At 43.5% G+C, this 20,342-nt stretch overlaps 1 protein-coding gene across 4 annotated transcripts in view; it reads left to right on the forward strand.

Annotated features, from left to right (window-relative positions):
• The first annotated feature begins 15,090 nt into the window (after window positions 1–15,090).
• Window positions 15,091–20,342, forward strand: part of Ptpn4 (protein tyrosine phosphatase non-receptor type 4) — a 184,403-nt gene continuing 179,151 nt past the window's right edge. For 2 of the 4 annotated variants that reach the window (XM_059280465.1, XM_059280468.1), the window contains exons 1-3: window positions 15,091–15,134; window positions 18,483–18,542; window positions 20,031–20,124. The gene's annotated coding sequence lies outside the window, so the exon portion shown is untranslated. Of the gene's footprint in view, window positions 15,135–15,544; window positions 15,656–18,482; window positions 18,543–20,030; window positions 20,125–20,342 lie in introns of those variants that run through there. The other 2 variants (XM_059280466.1, XM_059280467.1) reach the window with 2 other exon arrangements.

The raw sequence follows: 20,342 nt of genomic DNA on the forward strand, positions 1-20,342 counted from the left end.
CGTAGACTGAAGACCAGCAGCTCTGCAGGAATCCTCCAGGCCTCCAGTGCTGGACTGGAACTGCTGAGACAGGCAGCCTCATGGACCGAGCAACTACCAGATAGATACTCAGCCTATTTGGTGTGAGACAGCTATTGTTGGACGACACAGACCACAGCCTGTAAACCAATCTACTAAATCCCCTTTAATGTACACAATCATTCTATTGGTCCTGTTCCCTTAGAGAACCCTGACTAATACAACGTCTTTCTCAACATCTATCTACATTATTTTTTTGAGACAGGGTTTCCCATTGAACTTAGAGCTCATCAATTTGTCTAGACTGCCTGTCCATGGAGACCTGGTGAAATCCCTCTGCCTCCCCGGTGCTGGGATTATGGGTGGATGTCACCAGGCCCAGCTTTTATACTGGTCCTGGGGATTGAACCCAGGCCCTCACATGTGCATGACAAGCACTCTCCTGACTGCACTCCTCCTCCACCCCAATTGTTGTTGTAATGTATTCCCACTGTTTCAATTGAAGAAAAAAAAAGAAAGGTCTATATAATTTATTGAATGGCTGCAAGATAGTCCAGATGTTATAGTATAGTTTTCCAATAAGTATGATGGGTTAACAGTAAAGTTCTGTGCTAATCTATTGAATATTCAGTAAAGAACATGATAATATAATAAACAGGGAGCTAGTAGCCTCAGTAAGAATGAAAATAAACCTTACCTAGGTGACTAGCAGTGTGCTTTCGCCAATCGTAATCCATTCAAAGCTTTGCCTTAGCTCCAGCAAAAGTTCAGAGATAGAAGTGGAGCCACATTTTAAAGCTGGTGACATGTGTCATGATAACACATCAGGTTTCCAGTATCTCACATCTAGGTGATTGCAACAGACTTCTGAATCTCCTTTCCCTGCACCTCAGGCAAAGAGCAGACTTCACTCTACACCACTGATCCCGTGGCATGGTGGCATGGGATGGGTGTGGGTGATGCATCAGATTGGGTGGAGAAGGGAGGGTGAGAGCCAGGACTGAGATTCTAAGACACCCCGCAGGGGAAGATACTGTTACGACTGTAACTGGTCTACCAGGGTGAATCTCAATCAAACCTAATCTCTCCTTCCTCCACCCATGGAATTAATCTTTCTTAAACCATTGGCTTCATGGGCATTCTGCCTTCTTACACTTATTCATCACTTCCCAGTTAATGCTCATACACTCCTGCTTAACTTTCAAGGAACTTTACAAAAGTTAGCCCAACTCCTAATGGATTATAACAAATGGGTACGGTCCCACCAACAACCTTCAACAGTCTCGGAAGTGGGCCACATCTCTTGCTACGACACCAGCCTTTGGAAAAGGAGTTAGAGAATCAGTTTATTTGGGGGCTGATGAGATGGTCAGCAGGTAAAGGCTCTTGCCACCAAGTCTGACAAGCTGAATACCATCCCCAGGACTCATCCCTGGTGGAAGGGGTGATCCAGTTCCCGAAAGCTGCCCTCTTGTCTTCAAGTGCACCCATATCATGGCGTACACATCCATGCACAAAGTAGATGAATTAGTCTAAGACAAACCAGTTGATTTCACCAACTCTTTTTCCTTTTAGCTGTACTATGTGAGGCTCTGAGGAACCAAGAGTAAAATGACAGAATCATTATTCCAAGAAGCTCAAGAGTCAACTGGTAAGGAACAACTGGCCCGTTGTGTCCTCCAGCTACATGTGTGGCTGGAGCAGAGTTGAGACTCGGGGATGGGGATCATGCGGAAGCCAAGGTGAGAGCTGGAATCTAAAAGGTGAACAGGAGTTTGGCAAAGACAGGGAATGTGGGTATTATAGGTAAAAGGACAAGATTGCATGTGCTGGTAAGTTGACTCTGCAGGTAAAGGCCCTTGTCCCCCAGCCTGACAACCTGCGTGTGATTCCTGGGACACATATGGTAGAACTAATTCCTAAAATTTGTCCACTGATCTCTGCACTTATACTGTGCATGTGAACACCCCCACACATCAACATACAAATAAATATAAAAACTTTTGAAAAAAAGATGATGATATACAAAGAAGGTGAGAAGTCATCAGCTTAGGATGAATGAGTTTATCTGTGGACCGAATCTGCATGAGTATAGTTGACAGATACATTGCTAATAAAAACTTCGAAGCTCACTCATCGAGTCAAGATAACTTGAGATACTCTCTGTTAAAACCAGAGAAAAGGGGGGAAGGTGGATCGCTCAGACGGTAAAGTGCTTAAGCAGGAGGGCCTGAATTCAATCTGACATTGATCCCCCAAAACCCTGGGGGGAAAAAAACTGGGCATGCTGGTATGAACCTGTAATCTCAGTACTGGGGAAGGTGGGAACAGGCAGATACCAAGTCTTTGCTGGCCAGCCAGCCTGGCCCACTTACTAATCTATCAATCAATAAATAAATGGTGGGTGATACCTGAGAAAATACACCTGAAGTTGTCCTTGATCACCCACAGGCATATGCCCCCCCCATAAAAAAATAAAATAAAATAAAATAAAATAAGTTGGGCCTGTGGGATGACTAAGTAAGTAAAAACACTTGTGGCCACGCCTGAGAATCTGAGTTCAGTGTCCAGGTGGAAGGAGCAAACAGATTCCTAAAGTTGTCCTCTGATCTCCACTTACAGATGTGAGCTAACTGATGTCTGGCTAGAAACTGAACTCCAGTCTTCAGCAAGAGCGATATGTGCTCTTAGCCCACTGGGCCTGGGGATGTAGCTCTATTGATATATGCTTCCCAGCATGTAGGAAGTGCTGGGATGTCTTCTCAACGCTATAGAAACCTGACTTGGTGGCACATGCCTGTAATCCCAGCAAAGGGAGGGTGGAGGTAGGGGGATCAAGATTTCATTATTAGCCTCAGCTCTATAGGAAGTTCCAGGTCATCCTGGGCTACATGAGACTGTCTTAAAAACAAAACAAAACAAAACAAAACAAAATAAAACAAAACGACCTTTAAAAGTTCAGCACATGGACAGATCCCAAGGCCTGTTCAATGTGGGTGTTCTAATAAGATCAAAATTCGGGCTCTTTAAAACCTGGGCCCTGTAGCCCTGTAGCAGACCGGGATGCCCTGGTGAGGAGTCAGCAGGTCCGCTTCCCAAAGATTATTACTTTTAATTACGCATATGTGTGTGGGTATGCACATGTGAACTCAGATGTGGAGGGACACCAAAGGTGTTGGAGATGAAGTTATAGATGGTGCTGGAACCTGAACTCTGGTTCTCTCGCAGAGCAGTACATGCTCTCAACCACTGAGCCGTCTCTCTAGCCCAGACTTGCTCCTCAAAGGCAGTAAGAACCACCTCGTGTCCTGCTAGCCTCATTTCTTATGTTCTACATCTTCTCTGTTTCCTCCTTGGCCCATTTCCAGAAAGAAAGTAACCTAGAGCAGTCTGACTCAAAGTGCAACACTGTAGAGGATTCTGTCAGCAGTCCACTGTGTGTGTGTGTGTGTGTGTGTGTGTGTGTGTGTGTGAGAGAGAGAGAGAGAGAGAGAGAGAGAGAGAGAGAGAGAGAGAGAGAGAATTGAGAATAAGCAGTAAGAACCTTTTAGAGAAAGTTGTCAGTAATTGATTTCTGTTGAATCTAATTAAAAAAAAAGGATTGTGCCGGGCGGTGGTGGCGCACGCCTTTAATCCCAGCACTCGGGAGGCAGAGCCAGGCGGATCTCTGTGAGTTCAAAGCCAGCCTGGGCTACCAAGTGAGTTCCAGGAAAGGCGCAAAGCTACACAGAGAAACCCTGTCTCGAAAAAACCAAAAAAAAAAAAAAAAAAAAAAAAAAAAAAAAAAAAAAAAAAAAAAAAAAAGGATTGTATTTTATCAGATGGCATTGCCTTTTCACTTGATGTTATGGTAATTTATTTGTACTTATATTTTATAAAGACAGTAGTTCATTGGGGGTAGAGATGTAGCTTGGCTGATGGAGTGCTTGCCTAGCATACTCAGAACCCCTGGTTTTAATCTCCTGTACCAGGTGAACAGAATGTGGTGATGCACATCTGTAACCAAGTAAGTAGGAAGAGGAAACTCAAGGATGAGAAGTTCAAGGTTTATCTTTTGTATACAGCAAATACTAGACCAGCCTGGGCTAACAACAATCGTTTGATCAAACAAAAAATATTGGTTCACAGATGATTGGTCTAGATAGTTTTAGAAGATAATTAGAGGGCAGTGATGTGTTTTACACTGATGCTGTATGGGCTTATGCCTGTCCAGATGGAAACTCTGCTGCATAGTAGAAACCCCTGGGAGCTGGAAAAAGAACTACATTGCCATCTAGAAAAAGAAATGCAAAGGTGTGGATTGCTAGCTCAACAGTTAAGATGAATACTGCTCTTCCAGCTCAGTTCCCAGCACCCATGTCAATCAGCTCCCAAGTGCCTGAAACTCTAGCTCCTCTTCTGGCCTCCAAGGGCATTGTACCTACGTATAATACACACACACACACACACACACACACACACACACACACACACACACACACACTTGTTTATTTATTTGTTTGTTTGTTTGTTTTTGCTTTTGAGACAGAGTTTCTTTGTAGCTTTAGAGCTTGTCCTGGAACTCACTTTGTAGCCCAGGCTGGCCTCGAACTCACAGAGATCCACCTGCCTCTGCCTCCCGAGTGCTGGGATTAAAGGTGTGTGCCACCACCACCTGGCTACAAATCTTTTTTTAAAAGTAAAAAAAGAAAGAAAAGAAAAGGAATCTCATTTGTCCCACCTTGATCAATTAAAGGAGAGTGGGTTGGAGTGGATCGTTGTGGAGTGTCTGTAGTTGTAGTTATTAAGAACCCCCTAGATGTTGCTAACATGCAGTCAGGGATAGGAATCTTCAGTGTGAGTGGTACCCAATCTACGTCTACAGGTTGAATGTGCAACTAAGGCAGGCCAGACAGCCCTCACCAGAAGCATGCCTGACGCTGCCATACAGGTGCTGAGCCACGTGCTACAGACATGGGTGGAGACTTTCCAACCTGATGACAAAGCTTCTGTGAACAAGGTCCACGCCTAAGGAGCCCAGACCGCAAGCCTCTGGTTCTGACTTACAAATAAGTGGCTTTACATACTGTGGAGGGTGGGGCTTGCCCCTCCTTCCCATCTCTCCTCAACTAATAGGAAGGAGCTTCCTCAGGTTGTTGTCTTCTAAGTGGTTAAAGGATCCATGGATGTCACTCAAGGTCCCCAAAGTTACATCTTCAGGGATGTGACCATCATTCAATTCTTTTTTGTTTTCATGGTTTTTTTTTTTTTTTTTTTTTTTTTTTTTTTAGCTCATGCAGCCTAGACTGTGCTTTGTAGCCGAAGATGACCTTGAACTTGTGACCATCTAGATTCTGTTTCTTGCTCATGTGCACCACCATGGCTGGTTTGTGTGGTGCTGTGGATTCACCTCAGGGCTTCTTACATACTGGGCAAGCATTGTATTGATTGAGCTGTGTCTCCAGACCCTCCAGCATTCATTTATAGGTGACATTTTTCTCTCTAAAATGTATATTGATAGTCAATGCTCCCTGTGGAAGCCCTGCAAACAAAGGAACACTCAGCAGGGATACAACTCAGTGGTGATGTACTTCATTCATGTGCGCGAGGCCCTGGGCTCCATTCTAAGCAAAAACAAATCAACAAACAAACAAATGATGCAGGATCTATTAGTCATTTGCTCTCTTCCTATAGCCTTCCCTAGGCCCACCCCATTCATTCACTTGAAAATAATTGAATGTGAATTTTTATCTCAGACATTGGTTTACAGTGTGATGAAATAATGGCCTGTGAAATACCATGACTTCGTCTTCGTGAGGTTTTCAGAGTCATTTGTGAACATACTTCTTGCTCTGATTTGGGTTGTGTGTGGCCAGTATACATGTGTGTACATGTATGCAGGTGTGTGTGTCCATGTGGGGATGTGTGGAGGTCAGAGGTTGAGGTTGACTTTGGGCTGTGTTCCTCTGTGGCTCTCCACCTTATTGTTTGAGAAGATCTCTTACTGAATCTGGAGTTTGCCATTTTGTCTAGACTGGCTAGCTGGCAAGGCCACAGGATCTTCCTGTCTCTATTCATAGCACCAAGATTACAAAGGCACACCTCCATGCTCAGCTTTTTATGTGGGTATCAGGGACCACACTCAGGTCCTTGTGTGTATGTGTCAATCGCTTCACCCACTGGCCCATCTCCAAACCTCTGTCTGTTATCCTCCCTTCAAGGGGACATTCTCACATTGTTCCCTGCCACACCCAAAGAGAGAGACAGAGAGACAGAGAGAGAGAGAGAGAGAGAGAGAGAGAGAGAGAGAGAGAGAGAGAAGGAGAGAAGGAGGGAGGGCAGGGAAAAAGGAAGGAAGGAAGGAAGAAAAGAAAAGAAAGGAAGGAAGGAAGGAAGGAAGGAAGGAAGGAAGGAAGGAAGGAAATTTTACATAGCACCCTATGAAGTTCCACAGTGCTTATTATATGTATAACACACCCCAAGATGTTCTCATCTATTCTAGTTTATTTCATTTTTTTTTCAAAATGCGGGTCATAATTCTCCAAATTTATCCCACTATCCACTAATAAGTCACAATCTTAAAAAATTGAAAATATGCTGGGCATAGTGGTGCATACCTTTAATTCCAGCACTTGGGAGGCAGAGGCAGGTGGAACTCTGTGAATTTGAGGCTAGCCTGGTCTACACAGTGAGTTCTAGGACAGCCAGAGATATATAGTGAGGCCCTGTCTCAGAAAACAAAAACCAAACAAACAAAAAAGGAAAATACTTGTGTGGTGGTTTGAATAGAAATGGCCCCCATAAGGCTGACATATTTAAATATGTGGTCATCAAGGAGTGGCACTACTTGAGAGGGATTAGGAGGTGTGGTCTTGTTGGAGGAAATGTGTCACTGGGGATGGGCTTTGGAGTTTCAAAATCTCAAGCCAGGCCCACGTCTCTCTCTTCATGCTGCCTGAGGCTCTAGGTATAGAACTCTCAAACTACTTCTCCAGCATCATGTCTGCCTGCGTGCTGCCATGCTTCCCAAAATGATGGCAATGGACTAAACCTCTGAAACTGTAAGCCAGCCCCAATTCAATGCTTTCCTTTATAAGAGTTGCTGTGGTCATGGTGTCTCTTCACAGCAATAAAACACTAAGACAACTTGTCTGGAGGACAGGGGCCACCTCTTATCTATACTCCCAATATCTAGAAAGCAGTGAATAATATGGGATTTTTAAAGTGAGCAGTGATTATGAGGACTATTTGTATTAATGTTTAATTATAAAGACTTAGATAAAGGTTAAGTGACTTATCTTTAGCAAATTAGTGTCTTGTGAATAAATGTATCTACATACATTGTATTCACATTTGAGGGCAGATAATAATCTTGTACTAGGCACACTGCATATGCTGTTGATGTAATTTAATTTTTCAGTCACAAGCTGAGGTTCCCATATTTTAAAAATCATATAATTAAATATAATGTTCATCTTGGGGCTGCTGAGAAGGCTCAATGGCTAAGAGCATGTACTATTTTTAGAGAGGACCCAAGTTCATTTCCTGTACCCACATCCAGCTGCTCACAACCCCCTGTAACTCCAACTCCAGAAGATATCACACCCTCTTCTGGACTCCACAGGCAACTGCACTGATGTGCACATACATACAGATACATTCACATGATTGAAAATAATTTTATTATTATTTTTATTATTTTTAATTTTTTTGTTTTGTTTTGGTGCCTGTCCTGGATCTCGCTCTGTAGACTAGGCTGGCCTTGAACACACAGAGATCCTCCTGGCTCTGCCTCCCGAGTGTCGGGATTAAAGGCATGCGCCACTGGGACCCAGCTGAAAATAAGTTTACAATGTTTATCTTGGAAAGTCATTAACCTTCTCCAATATTTAAACTTACTATAATGGCCCCAAACTGACAGACAGTGAAGACCCTGGCACACAAATGAACGGACACCGAAGTGCCTACTCATCTGAACCTGTGACTATGTGGCATTACACAGCAAAAAGGACTTTGTAGATGTAATTGAAGACTTTGAGATATGGGTCTTATCCTGGACCACCTGGCTGGACCCAATGCAATCAGAAGCTCGGCTTGTTCTCTTTTTTATCAGTTTGGCTCACCAGTCCCTGGAGTGGTGCCACATATTCCTAGGATGGGTTTTCACAACTTAATTAATCCAGTGTAGAAACCCCTCTCAAGCAAGTGTAGTGGACCACACCTTTAATCCCACCACTGGGGGTGGGGGTGGGGAAAAGGCAGGTAGATCTCTGAGTTCAAGGTCAGCCTGGTCTACAGAGCGAGTTCCAAGACAGCCAGGGCTACGCAGAGAAATCCTGTCTTGAAAAACAGGCAAACAAACAAACAAAAACAAAAGCAACCAAAAAAGAAAGTCTCTCACAGATCTGCTTAGAGGATTGTCTCTTAGATGCAGCAGGGTCTTCCAATTGGACCCAAAGTTGGCTCATTTGGGCTAGTCTAGCTTGCCAGCTTGCCCGGATCCTGCCTCAGAGAGGGGCCTCCATCCACACCCACCCAGAACTTACGTGGGTGTTGGGGGATCCAAAATCTGGTTTTCATGCTTGTCTGGCCATGTGTGTTATCTACTGAGCCACCTCCTTGGCTCTCCCACACATCTAAAGAAGTGAAATACAACATATGCAGTATGACCTCTTGTATCCACGGGTAAGAGATATACAATGTTTACCTCATAGCAACACAAAACACATTCTAGAAACTTGCACAAGAACTATTAATAGTGCTCATCTTTAAGGAGTGGCCTGGGTGTAAGAAATATATATATATATATATATATATATATATATATATATATATATATATATATATAAACTTTCTGTATACTATTTCCACCTTAATATACTATACAGACCAGAGTGGCTTCAGTATGTAGCACCGGCTGGCTTTGAACTTGCTGTCCTCCTACCTTGAGGTGCCCAGTGCTAGTAATACAGGCATGCACCACCACACCCGGCTTTCTATATGGTTCTTGATCTCAGAATTCCTAACTTGGGGCTTCTGTTGTTCTTTAGAAAAAAATGGATAACACAAGAAGAGGGAGCCATGTAGACAGAGTGACACATCTGGACCAGTGGTCTCAGAGCTGTATATCATCTGAATTTAAAAAGCAGGTTCTTAGACACACACACACACACACACACACACACACACACACACACACACAACTTGATATAGTTCTGTAATCACAGGAAGACCAAGGCACATAATAATTCTGCATTTATTGAGAAAATGTTCAACGTGTGTACTGTGTGTGTGTGTGTGTGTGAGAGAGAGAGAGAGAGAGAGAGAGAGAGAGAGAGAGAGAGAGAGAGAGAGAGAGAGAGGGAGAGGGAGAGGGAGAGGGAGAGGGAGAGGGAGGAGAGGAAGAGGGAAGAGGGAGAGGGAGAGGGAGAGGACAGAGACAGACAGACACACAGATACACACAGAGAGAGACAGACAGAGAGAGAGATAGAGTGTCCACACTCATGTGTATGCATATGCGTGTAGAGTCCCGAGGCCTTTGGGTGTTTTTCCTTACAGCAGCTGTCAGCTTTGTTTGTAGACAAGATCTCTCACTGGGACCTGAGGCTCGCTAAGTAGGTGAGTCCCAGAGGTCCTGCTGTCTCCCAATCCCCAGAGCTGAGATTATCAGCACCCAACTGAGGTCCCTTGCCAGAGACTTGTGTGGTACTCATAATCATTTGAAAGTCTGTATACCTTGACGTGTGTGTGTGTGGGTGTGTGTATGCATGTGTGTGTGTGTATGCATGTGTGTATACACACACATACGGGTGCAGATGTGCATTCATGCGACAACCATACTCAAGAAAGCCGTCTGCCATAGTGTCTCTCGTTGGATCTGGCCAGCAAACCTTAGGGATCTGCCTGTCAATGCTAGGATTATAAGCATGGGCCACCATCCCTAGCATTTGTATGTGGGTTCTGGAGATCAAACTCAGGTCTTCACATTTGGAAGGCAAGCACTTTACTGAGGGGTTTACTCCAAGCCCTGAAAGTTCATGTATCTTGCATGCCTCACCTCAGAAGTTTAGACAACAAAATTAAGCCATTCTTAACACAGGTATGTTTTAACGTTAAAACTCATATCACCTTGAGCTGCTCCTAGCAAATGGAGTCTAATTTTCCTCATGCGTCACCTCCTTGGATGTTCATATTGACCCCAAGGTGTCTGTCTGTCTTTGTCTCTGCCTGTCCTGGTACTGGAAATCAAATCTAGGGCTCCGTTCATGCTAAGCGAGCACTTCAACACCAGGAGTGTTTTTATTACATTTACTTTGTGTGTGGTGCAATTTTGTGCCACAACATGTGTAGAGGTCAGAGGGCAAGTTGTGAGAGTACGTTTTCTTCTTCTACCATGTGGCTTCTAGGCTAGAACTCAAGTCAGCAGACTTGGTGGCAAACACCTTGACCCATGAGACCATCTCAGCAGCCCTGTCCTCATATATATATATATATATATATATATATATATATATATATATATAATTTTTATTCTGAGATAAGGTCTCACTAAGTTTCTCAGCCTGGCCTTGAATTCACTCTGCAGTGAATTCAGAAGTTAGGGCTTGAATTTGTGATGCAGAGTTGGGTTGCTCATTTATTTCAAAGGGGTCCTTCCCAGTCATTGATGGTAGGGGAGCTAACGAGTCAGCTGTAATCAGTCAAAGTCTCTCCTGCCCTGTTGTTGCACGGAACCACTGCCAAGGCCCGGGTGGCTGGGCTGGGCTGTGCAGGAGAGAACAAACGCCTGTTCCCTCCAGGGCCTGGCTACCCAGGGTTAGGAGAAGTCCTGCCATCAGCCACTAAGCCTAAAAGGCCCAGTCATTCTTGCCTGCCAACCGCTTCCAAGTGCGGACAGAGCCCTTGCTCTTAACCTCTCGAAACACAGCCAAGGACAGACTGCAGACACAGGAAAACATCACAGTCAGGAGCAGTGGCTGCCAACATCCAGTAGTGTTTGCCAGTTCTAAGTTGAAAGGAAGAAGTCTTGCTAACTCCCAACTGTTTAATTACCTTAATTAAGTTTCTCAGGTGTATAGTATTAGATTAGGAATGAAATCCTTATTCACAAGGTTTCTATATCTGTAAAATGTAAATAGTATACAAAATGAACCAAAAATGTAAAACTCTATTAATATTATGTATGTAACGTGATAGATAATGTTTTCCTGAAATTAAATTGTCTCTTAGGGTTAAGAGTGTGAAACTCACTGCTGTGGTTACAACTAGGGTCAGATGTAAAGTCAAGTGCAGTGTTTGGTTGCAAGGTTATCATTAGATGGGTCAGAATAGGCATTGAAATATATTAATTATTTTAAAGGATATAATTAAAATAAGAGCAACAATGTATTTTTTTTTTAATAGAATTTGCAAGTACAGGAGCATTTCATCTGCCAAGTTCATACAGGGCCCTGGAGTCTCTGATCCCACCCGAAATATAGTGAATTAGAACCTGCTTCTTACAAATTATTTTTGCATTTTAGAATGTGTTGTGTGTGTCTGTTCCTGTACACATGTGCTGTGATGTGCATGTGTTGTGGCAGGCCCATGGATGTCAGATGTCAACTGTCAGGAGTCCGTTCTTTCCTTTCACCATGAGGGCTCCTGGGACTGGACTCAGGTCGTTCAGTTTGGTAGCAAGTGTCTTTACCTGTTGAGGCATCTTGCCAGCCTAGAACCTCCATTTTAAACAGGATGTCTAGGTGATGGCTATACAGATTAAAATTTGAGTAAACTTATTTCCCAGTTTATTCCTCATTGAGCAAATATAAACATAGGGCATGGACGAAAGGTTTTTTCTTTTTCTTTCTTTTTTTTTGGTGTGGGGGGGATAGGGGGTCTTGGGTAGCCCAGGCTAGCCTCAAATTCATTATATAGCTGAGAATCACTTTGAATTTCTGATCCCCCTACTTCCATCTCTTGAGTGCTAGAATTTCATGTGAGTTTTTGTTCTTTTTTTTTTTTTTTTTTTTTTTTTTTTGCTGCAGAGGATCAAACCCAGGGTTTCATGAATGTAAGGCAAGCGCTCTACTGACTGAGCACACTGCCTATAAAGCAACTCCCTTCTCCTCCTCTTCTTTTTCAACTCTTTGACAATTACGTGCTCCTTCATTTCCAGGGCTGCAGGAAGGTAGGTTTAAGATGAACTTAGAATTCTCTAGAAATGCTTCTAAGTATTGGTAACTTCAAAGGGCCCATCTAGGTGACTTCCACTGTGGAGGCTCCCTTTGGGAAGTTCCTGTTTATGGGTAGGCAAACACATAGAGACAGAGAACAGATTATAGCCTAGTAAAGGTTTGGGGAGGAGAATGGGCAGCAGGCATGGGATTTCTTTTGGGGGTAGTGATAATCGGTAGTGATAGTTCTGAGGTAGAGTCAGTGGTGACGGCAGTACGCCTGGGAATGGCTAATGAGCCTGGGGAATCTGAACACAGGGCCTTATGCTTGAACAGCAAGCATTTTACTGATTGAATTTTCTTTCCAGGCCCGATTTCCGTATTTCTTTGAAACTCTATCCACTAGTGATTCAAACATTTTGTTCTTTCCACCGACTTCTATTTCCCTGCCAGGCAGTGTCCTCAGGCATTCTGAGGGCTACGGAGATGACTAAGAGGATTTTGCCTTGGGTAGTAACAGTGATCAGATCATGGACTACGAAGTACTGTGCAGGAAAATGAACACGTGAAAAACACCAAAGGGATGTTTAAACCTACAGCTATCTGTGTTGCAGAACGAAGGAATTATTTCTTACTGCTGAACTCTGGTGGATTCTCTTTGATCTTCTGTTGAAGGGATCCTGACAGAGGTGAGCTAAGAAGCGATTAAGCAATACCATGAACAAAGGATTTCAAAATGGAGAGCTGGAGGAAAGAACACATACTTAGGGAAGAATGAATGAGCACAGGCTGGAAGTGATATGACTGTGTCCCTCCTGCATTCTGAGACAGGGTCTTATATAGCCCAGGCTAGCCGGGGACTTACTGTGTAGCTAAGGATGTTCTTGAACTCCTGATCCTCTTGTCTCAGCCTCCCAAGTGTCCTAGTGCTCATCACCAGTTGGACAAGAAAAAGTAGAAGCAGAGTGCGAATGAGAAGAAGTTGAATAGAAATTGCTGTTTTCCGAAGTTTTGCACACATTTTCCTAATTGGTAAAGTCATTTTGTTGACATGAAGAAAAGATAAAAGCTTTGCAGCATGTGGGTGCTGGTTGCTGGTGATGGAACCCAGGGCCTTGTGCGTATACTAGGCAAGTGCTCTTTCCTCAACCCCCTGAAGAAACATAATAATTATTATTATTTTGGTTTTTTCGGGATGAGGCTGTCCTGAAGCTTATCCTGTATACCAGGCTGGCCTCGAACTCACAAGAGATCTGTCTGCACCTGCCTTCCCAGTGCTGGGATTAAAGGCGTGCACCACCACTACTCAGAGAAACAGTTTTTATAAAGATAGTCTCTGGGTGGGGGGTACAAAGATTAAAATCAAGAACCAACAAGAAGCCTTGCCATAGAAAAGGGCATTGACACTGCCCCCTACCCCTGCGAAAGAAGAGGCAAGGACCTTCGAGATGGGTCCAAGGGTAAAGGAAAGGAATTTGCTACCAAGTCTTGGGTTCAATCCCTGGGACCCACATGGGATTACCAACTTCCAAACCTTGTCCTCTGACTTACACACACACACACACACACACACACACACACACACACGATACAATCATGTTTTGGGTATATACAAAATAAAGAAATGTGAAAAACTAAAAAAAGAGGCCGAGGAAATGCGAGGGTACTCTCAAGCTCACGCTTTCCCCATTTCAGTGGGGGTCACCCAGTCCATAGGAATGTCCTCTCATCAGCAGGTTGTATTACCCAGAAAACATTAGAGTATACGCCCCTCAAAGCCCTGGCATGATAATGCCAACTCTCCTCCTCAAAATGAATGGCCGAATTTGATTTTAAAAAGCAGTGTTCCTGGCACACGGAAAGCACCCATCCTTTGTTTTACCCAGGAACGCCTTTTGCTTAGGCTTTGTTTACGAGAGCCTCTATTTAGGAGGAGAAATGATGGAAAACTGCACTTCAAAGCCCCTACCCTCTATCAGCACTTAGTTGGGACAACCTGAAGCCAGGAGGTCGAGTTTCCCCACTTTGCGCTGTCCCCTTCTTTTGTGTCCCTGGAGTCAGTAGGTACACCGGGGAAGAGGGAGGAGGGAGAGGGCTGACAGCCGAGGAGCCAATCCGGGCCTGGCTATGGGGTGTGGACACGGAGCCACGCCCTCCCCTCCCAGCCCGCTAAGCCCCGCCTCCCTCGCACCTGCGAGTGCCTGCGCTCCTAAGCAGGCGCCGGCGCTCCCGAGCGGGGTGGGAGGGAAGGAGGCGGGGCAGGGGCGTGGCTTCGCCTCTCGCGAGACCGCCTCCTGTTGCTGAGGCCGCCGTTCCGGGGCTCTGACTGGCCGGCGGCTGCGCAGCCGCCATGTTCGGTTGCTATGCTGCGGCCTAGGCGACGGGGTGTGCTTGCGGGAGGAGGAGGAGACGGAGGAGGAGGCGGTGGAGGCGAGGGAGGAGGAGGAGGAAGGAGAGGAGGAGACGAGGGAGGAGGGTGACCGAGCTTCTCCTTTGCACTCTCACACAGAGCCGCCTCCCTGGAGTCACCCGCCGCCTCACGCCGCGCGCTTTCCTGCTCCGCGGACGCGACATTGTTCTTTAGGACTCCTGGGACCTGTCAGAGACCGGGGCTCCGGGACTTGAAAGAGACGTGACTCCGGCCCGCGGGCCGCGTGTTGGGGGGGGACACCGCGGCACTTTCGGGGCGCGTGTGGAGGGATTAGCTCATCTCGCCCGCGAGGTGCGAGCGCGCGCCTCCCCGCGCACGCCGGCCCCGCCGCAGCCCCGCAGGATGACGGGGTGCTGCTGGCGGCCCGCGGCCGTGGCGCGGCCACTGTGGCGGCGGCTGTTGGCGGGGCGCTGAGGGGCGAGCACCCCGACGCGGACCACGCGCCTCTGCCCCCCCGCCCGCCTCCCGGCTGTGCGCCCGGGGCCTCCTGGCTTTTTCTATTTGGATTTTTTTTTTCTCCAGCCGAGAGGACGCGGCTGTGATAACGAAGGTAAGAGGGGCGCTTGGGGAGATTCTTCGCTTGGCCTTCTTGGGTCCCCTTTGCAGATCGTGGGCGCGCACCTGAAGCTTGCAGAGCCAGGTAGCCGGAGCTACCCGACCGACTTCCCTTTTCTTATTGGGTCCGGGTACTTGGATCTCCCTGGGGGTTATAGTTGAAATCTCTGCTAGGGATGAGCGCACGGTGTAAGGGATGGGATAGATGCGAGATGGAATGTTCCAGTGTTCCTAAACTCAAGGTAAGGCTGCATTAGAATCTTCAGTATTCCATTTGTTCTAATACTGTTTCGTTAATTGACTCATATAAGCATTTTTTTTTTTGCACGCTGCATGAACACAAGATCCCTCCCATTGAACTTGAAAGTCTCTTGTGACTCTGCCAGTATCTACTTGTTTTTAGGAATCTGTAGTTGGACCCCCAAAAAGTTGAGATGTAGAACAGATCTGAGTCCTTCACTTAGATTTTCATGATGGTTTGGAATCTTCACTGCCTTCATAATGTTTAGATTCAGTGTGAGTCTGTAGTAAAGGACAGATCAGTGTTTGTGGCTTTTTGTAAACGTAAGCGCAGTGATCTTCGGCTTTCTGGCTTTAAAATTTTTGTTTCTGTGGCAGTGTTTGTTAATAGTTACTTACAGGAAAAATGGAGCATATGGATTGTTTTTTATGGACAGGAACTCTTCTTACAAGACCTTAGTCACCTGAATTGTCCCAAGACAGACTTCTGAAAATCAATTCAATTCAGGGATTAAAGAGAAGCTGGATTTTTTTTTTTTTTTTAAAGAAAGTTGAGATGCAGTTAAAATGCTTGTCTGGATGCATTTGCTGGGGTTACTTCAGTAATGGAACAGCTTACAATTTCACTGATAATGCATATGAATGTTTCCCCGAAACTTAGGCTAGAGACTTTATGTCTGGCCTTGCATCACAGAGTGACATCAGTGTGTACAAGGACGATGTGTGGGGTTTTAAAAGCTGCTTGTTCCAGGAGGACCTGTCATTATCTACTAGCTACTTTTGGAATGAGCAGTTCAAGAAATATTGAGTGTGTGACCAGCTCTTGGGTCCAGATGAAATAGCGCAGTTCATTGGCCACATTTAGAACATGGCTGGAGGAGAAACAAAAACAAAAAGCTGGTGTGTCTGACTTGGAAAGACAGTTGGGCTAGAAAGAAGGCTGGAGTAGTAAACGTCGCAGCCGTTTGAGAATCCTGTGTTTGTCAACAGTAGTGTGTCAGAGGGGAAGCAGGTTTTCCAGAAGGGGAGGGGGTTACCTTAAACAGTTGTTCAGTATGCTTAATAGACTATAGCTAGATGTATTATGTAAATCTCGAAGTTGAGGACACAAATTCAATGTTCTTTTAAAGAAAAAAGTCGGTTTGAAGGAAAAGCTTATGAGTTAATATAGAACTACTTTTTTTCCACTCATAATCTGAGATCAATCATCTTGTGGACACCACCATTTTTTTTTTTTTTTTTTTGCTGCTGTTGTCAGAATATATTTCTGCTCCAATTACCACAAAAGCTATTATAATGTCTCTTCACATTTTCTGTGGTGTTCTTATCTTTGTTCATATTTTGTATTGACCATGTGCATGGATGGCCCCATAATATTGTGATCTTGTCTGATTTATAAGATCAACATAGTTGCGTGTGTGTGTGTGTGTGTGTGTGTGTGTGTGTGTGTGTATACATGTATACATGACAGTATAGACTGTTTTTAAACACGAGGAAGCATCACTGCGTTATAGTTTTTCTTACTATTGAGTTGGTTAAGTTTGTTAAGGTAGAGAATCAAATTCCTCAAAAGTAGTCACAGATGTGACTTCTGGCTTCTAATAGCTTAGCTTCTACGTGGGGGTAAATTATGTCAAGTCCTGTTTCCTCCTCCCCCACTGTGTCCTAATTGAGTATCTTTAAAATGTCCCTAGTAACATTGTTGCTTTAAATTTATGACACTAATTTCTAATTTAGGCTAGGCATAACACCAGCATCTATTGAACACATTTGCTAAAAATACTTTCTGGGTCGGATGTACTTAGAATGCAGCTTCAGGAAAATTCACTTGAACTGTTCTACTGTGACCAGTGTGGATATTATTATTTTTTTAAGAACTTTAATAAAAATTACAGAATCCTACAAATTAGTTTTTTATCAGTTTAGGCATAGGTGCCACCTTCTTAATGTATAAAGTGAGACAGTAATAGAAAAAATGTGATAGCAATAGAAACTTTTTTCAGTTGTTAAGAAAACATAATGTCAACTCTTTTGACTCTTAAGTACTCTGGTTTGTTTACCAGAGTTTTAATTTAATAATCTTTGAAATGTTTTAGTTTTATCTATTGCACATAGAATTGTAAAACGATGTACAGTTTGTATGGTTATTCATTTAGTATTTATGGCTTTTTCTCAGCTCTAAAAGGGAGAGGAGTGGTTATGTTTTTGAGTAAATTATCTTTAAGGAACAAAATAGGAGTTAGGTAATTTAAAGAAGACACTTATTCAGAGTACTTCTTTCCTCCTCTGAGAATTAGGTTGTTTGAAAAGTAAGAAATCCTTTTGTTGTTGTTGTTGTTTTGTATTTTGAGACAGGGTTTCTCTGTTGTAACAGCTCTGGCTGTCCTGGAACTCTGTTGACCAGGCTGGCATTGAACTCAGAGATCGCTCTGCCTCTGCCTCCCCAGTGCTGGGATTAAGGGCATTCGACACCACTGCCTGACAAAAAGCAAGAAATCTTAAAAAAAAAAAAAAGTAGGAATCTTGTTTGGTAGATGTTTAAGGACAAATGGTTTAAAGGTCTGTTTGAATTCTTCATATTAGGATTGCAAAAATGGTGAACTTGTTAGGAATGCAAGTCTATGTGACTTAATGTAGCTAAATATAAATTGTTGCTCATAAATGAAATTTGCTTATTGATAGAAATGTACTGGTTTACAACTGAACTGAGTTGTTTTGTTGTTTTTCTGGATTATTACATGTTACAGAGTTTTAAAATGATACAGTTCAGAGATGTTAAATTTACTGGCTCTGTAGAAGTACTAGGAAGCCTTAAAGATTGATTTAGTTTCTGGAAGTTGGGTTTTTGGGGAATGGGGAGGGCAGTAAAGTAATGTAGAGGAACATATTGTTGTGTTTTCATATAATGTTCAATCACTACAGATAGTGAGAAGTAATATAATGAAGAAGTAGTGTAGAATATTCTTTCCCAACATGGAACAGTTTTCTAGAAACTGTATGGTTTATTTTATATCCTTTGAATGACAACTCAGTATAGTCATATAAAATACAAGGGACATTTATTATGTTCACAGTCATCTTTTATTCCATGAGTCCCAAATAGAAGCATTGGAAGAGAGGTTACGAGTATTTGAAGAAACTGGTGGACTGTCTTCAGAGGAAGGTATTAATTTGGAAGGCTCACTTATTGTGTCTTCTAACAGGATGTTCTGTAGACTAGTAGAAAGTAAAGGATCCTGGGGGGAAGAATGTTAATATTTATTATCTGTTAAGTTCCAGGCAGTGTACATAATCATCAAGTATACTTTGTGAGGTGTATGTTATGTCAGTCTTGTGTCTTCTGCTCCCCTCCAAGTGGAATTCAAACCATACCTGACTCTAAAGTTTATTCTTTAAAGCAGTTCAGTCCAGTTACATTTTCTGTAGTGATGGAAATACTTTCCCCTCTTTCCCAGATTTATTGAAGTATAATTGACAAATGTGAGGGAACTATTTTTTCTTCCTATCCTGTTAGATATGGTAGCCATTAACTATGTATAGGTTATAGAACACTTGGACATATGACTCTGGTATATGTGAGAAACTGAGTTTGAAGTTGCATTTAGTTTTAATCATTTTAAATTTCTAGCCAAGCCGGGTGGTGGTGGCGCACGCCTTTAATCCTAGCACTCGGGAGGCAGAGCCAGGTGGATCTCTGTGAGTTCGAGGCCAGCCTAGTCTACAGAGTAAGTTCCAGGACAGGCACCAAAACTACACAGAGAAACCCTGTCTCGAGAAAAACAAAAAACAAAACAAAACAACAATATACATATACATACACATACACACACACACACACACACACACACACACACACACACACATATGTATATATATTTTTTCCTAGCCAAATGTGGTTGCTAGTTTTGCAGTCTTGAGTAGCACAATTTTTAGATCTTGCTTCCTAGAAAATCTGAGGTCTGGCATTCAGTCTTCCACAGGTTTAGTCATGACATCAAGGCAACTTACTTAGTTCTTGAGCTTCAATTTAACCTGTTGAGAAGTGAAGGGGTTACCACTGACCCCCATCTTGCTTTAAAGTTCAGTAACTTCTTACAATGTACAATGGCATTTAGTATTCATGAGCGTTATTTCTGAAGGTGTTCTCCCTCTCCATTGTGTTCACTATTCATGTAAGGAATTTATTTTTGAGAAGAATATAAAGTGTACACAGAGGATAAGGGGTTATTTTCTGCGCATACTCTCATACACAGTTGTTTGGTGAAAGCATTGTGTGACCCAAACTATTCCTTTTTTTTATTCCAACATGGAGCCAAGGTGATGTTAGACAAGTTTTCTGCTACTGAACTGCATGTTGTAATAAAAACTGAATCTTTAAAAATCCCATTACATTTTTGTTAAGATTAGCAACTTTAAAAAATAGAATTGCTGAACGTGGCACTGGACTCATGAAGCACAGGAAAGAGGCAGTCCTTGCCACCTCCCCATGTAAGATATATAGCAGCTCCTGGTACTCATCAAAGTGATTCTTAACCCGTTTGCTGGGACTTGAAGACTTTTCTCCCAGTTTGATCTTGCTGACTTGGGTTGTTAGTCTTGCTTAAAACAACAACATTGTGTTTCCCTTCACCCTTGCTTCCTCAATTTACAGGGTCTGCTGCTCTTAAGTCTTCCTCAGAACTCACCTTTTTGTTAGAAGGCTGCTGATTAATCCAGTCACAATGGTCTGGCTTTCAGACCCGGCAGTAAATACCGTGGGGTTAATGTGTGATTGTTTAGATAAAGCTTTGTATATTCTTCGTTAATTAAAAAAAAGTTCATGTGTGTGTTCACAGCTGTGTGCTAGCCCATGCAGGCTCATGCAGAGGCCAGAAGGCAACACTGGGATGTCTTCCTCAGTCCTTTGTCCACTGTAGTTTTACTTACTTTTTTTACACTAGGTTTCTCACCAAATCTGGACAGG

Source organism: Peromyscus eremicus, chromosome 15 (assembly GCF_949786415.1).
Source record: "Peromyscus eremicus chromosome 15, PerEre_H2_v1, whole genome shotgun sequence".
NCBI lineage: Eukaryota > Metazoa > Chordata > Mammalia > Rodentia > Cricetidae > Peromyscus > Peromyscus eremicus.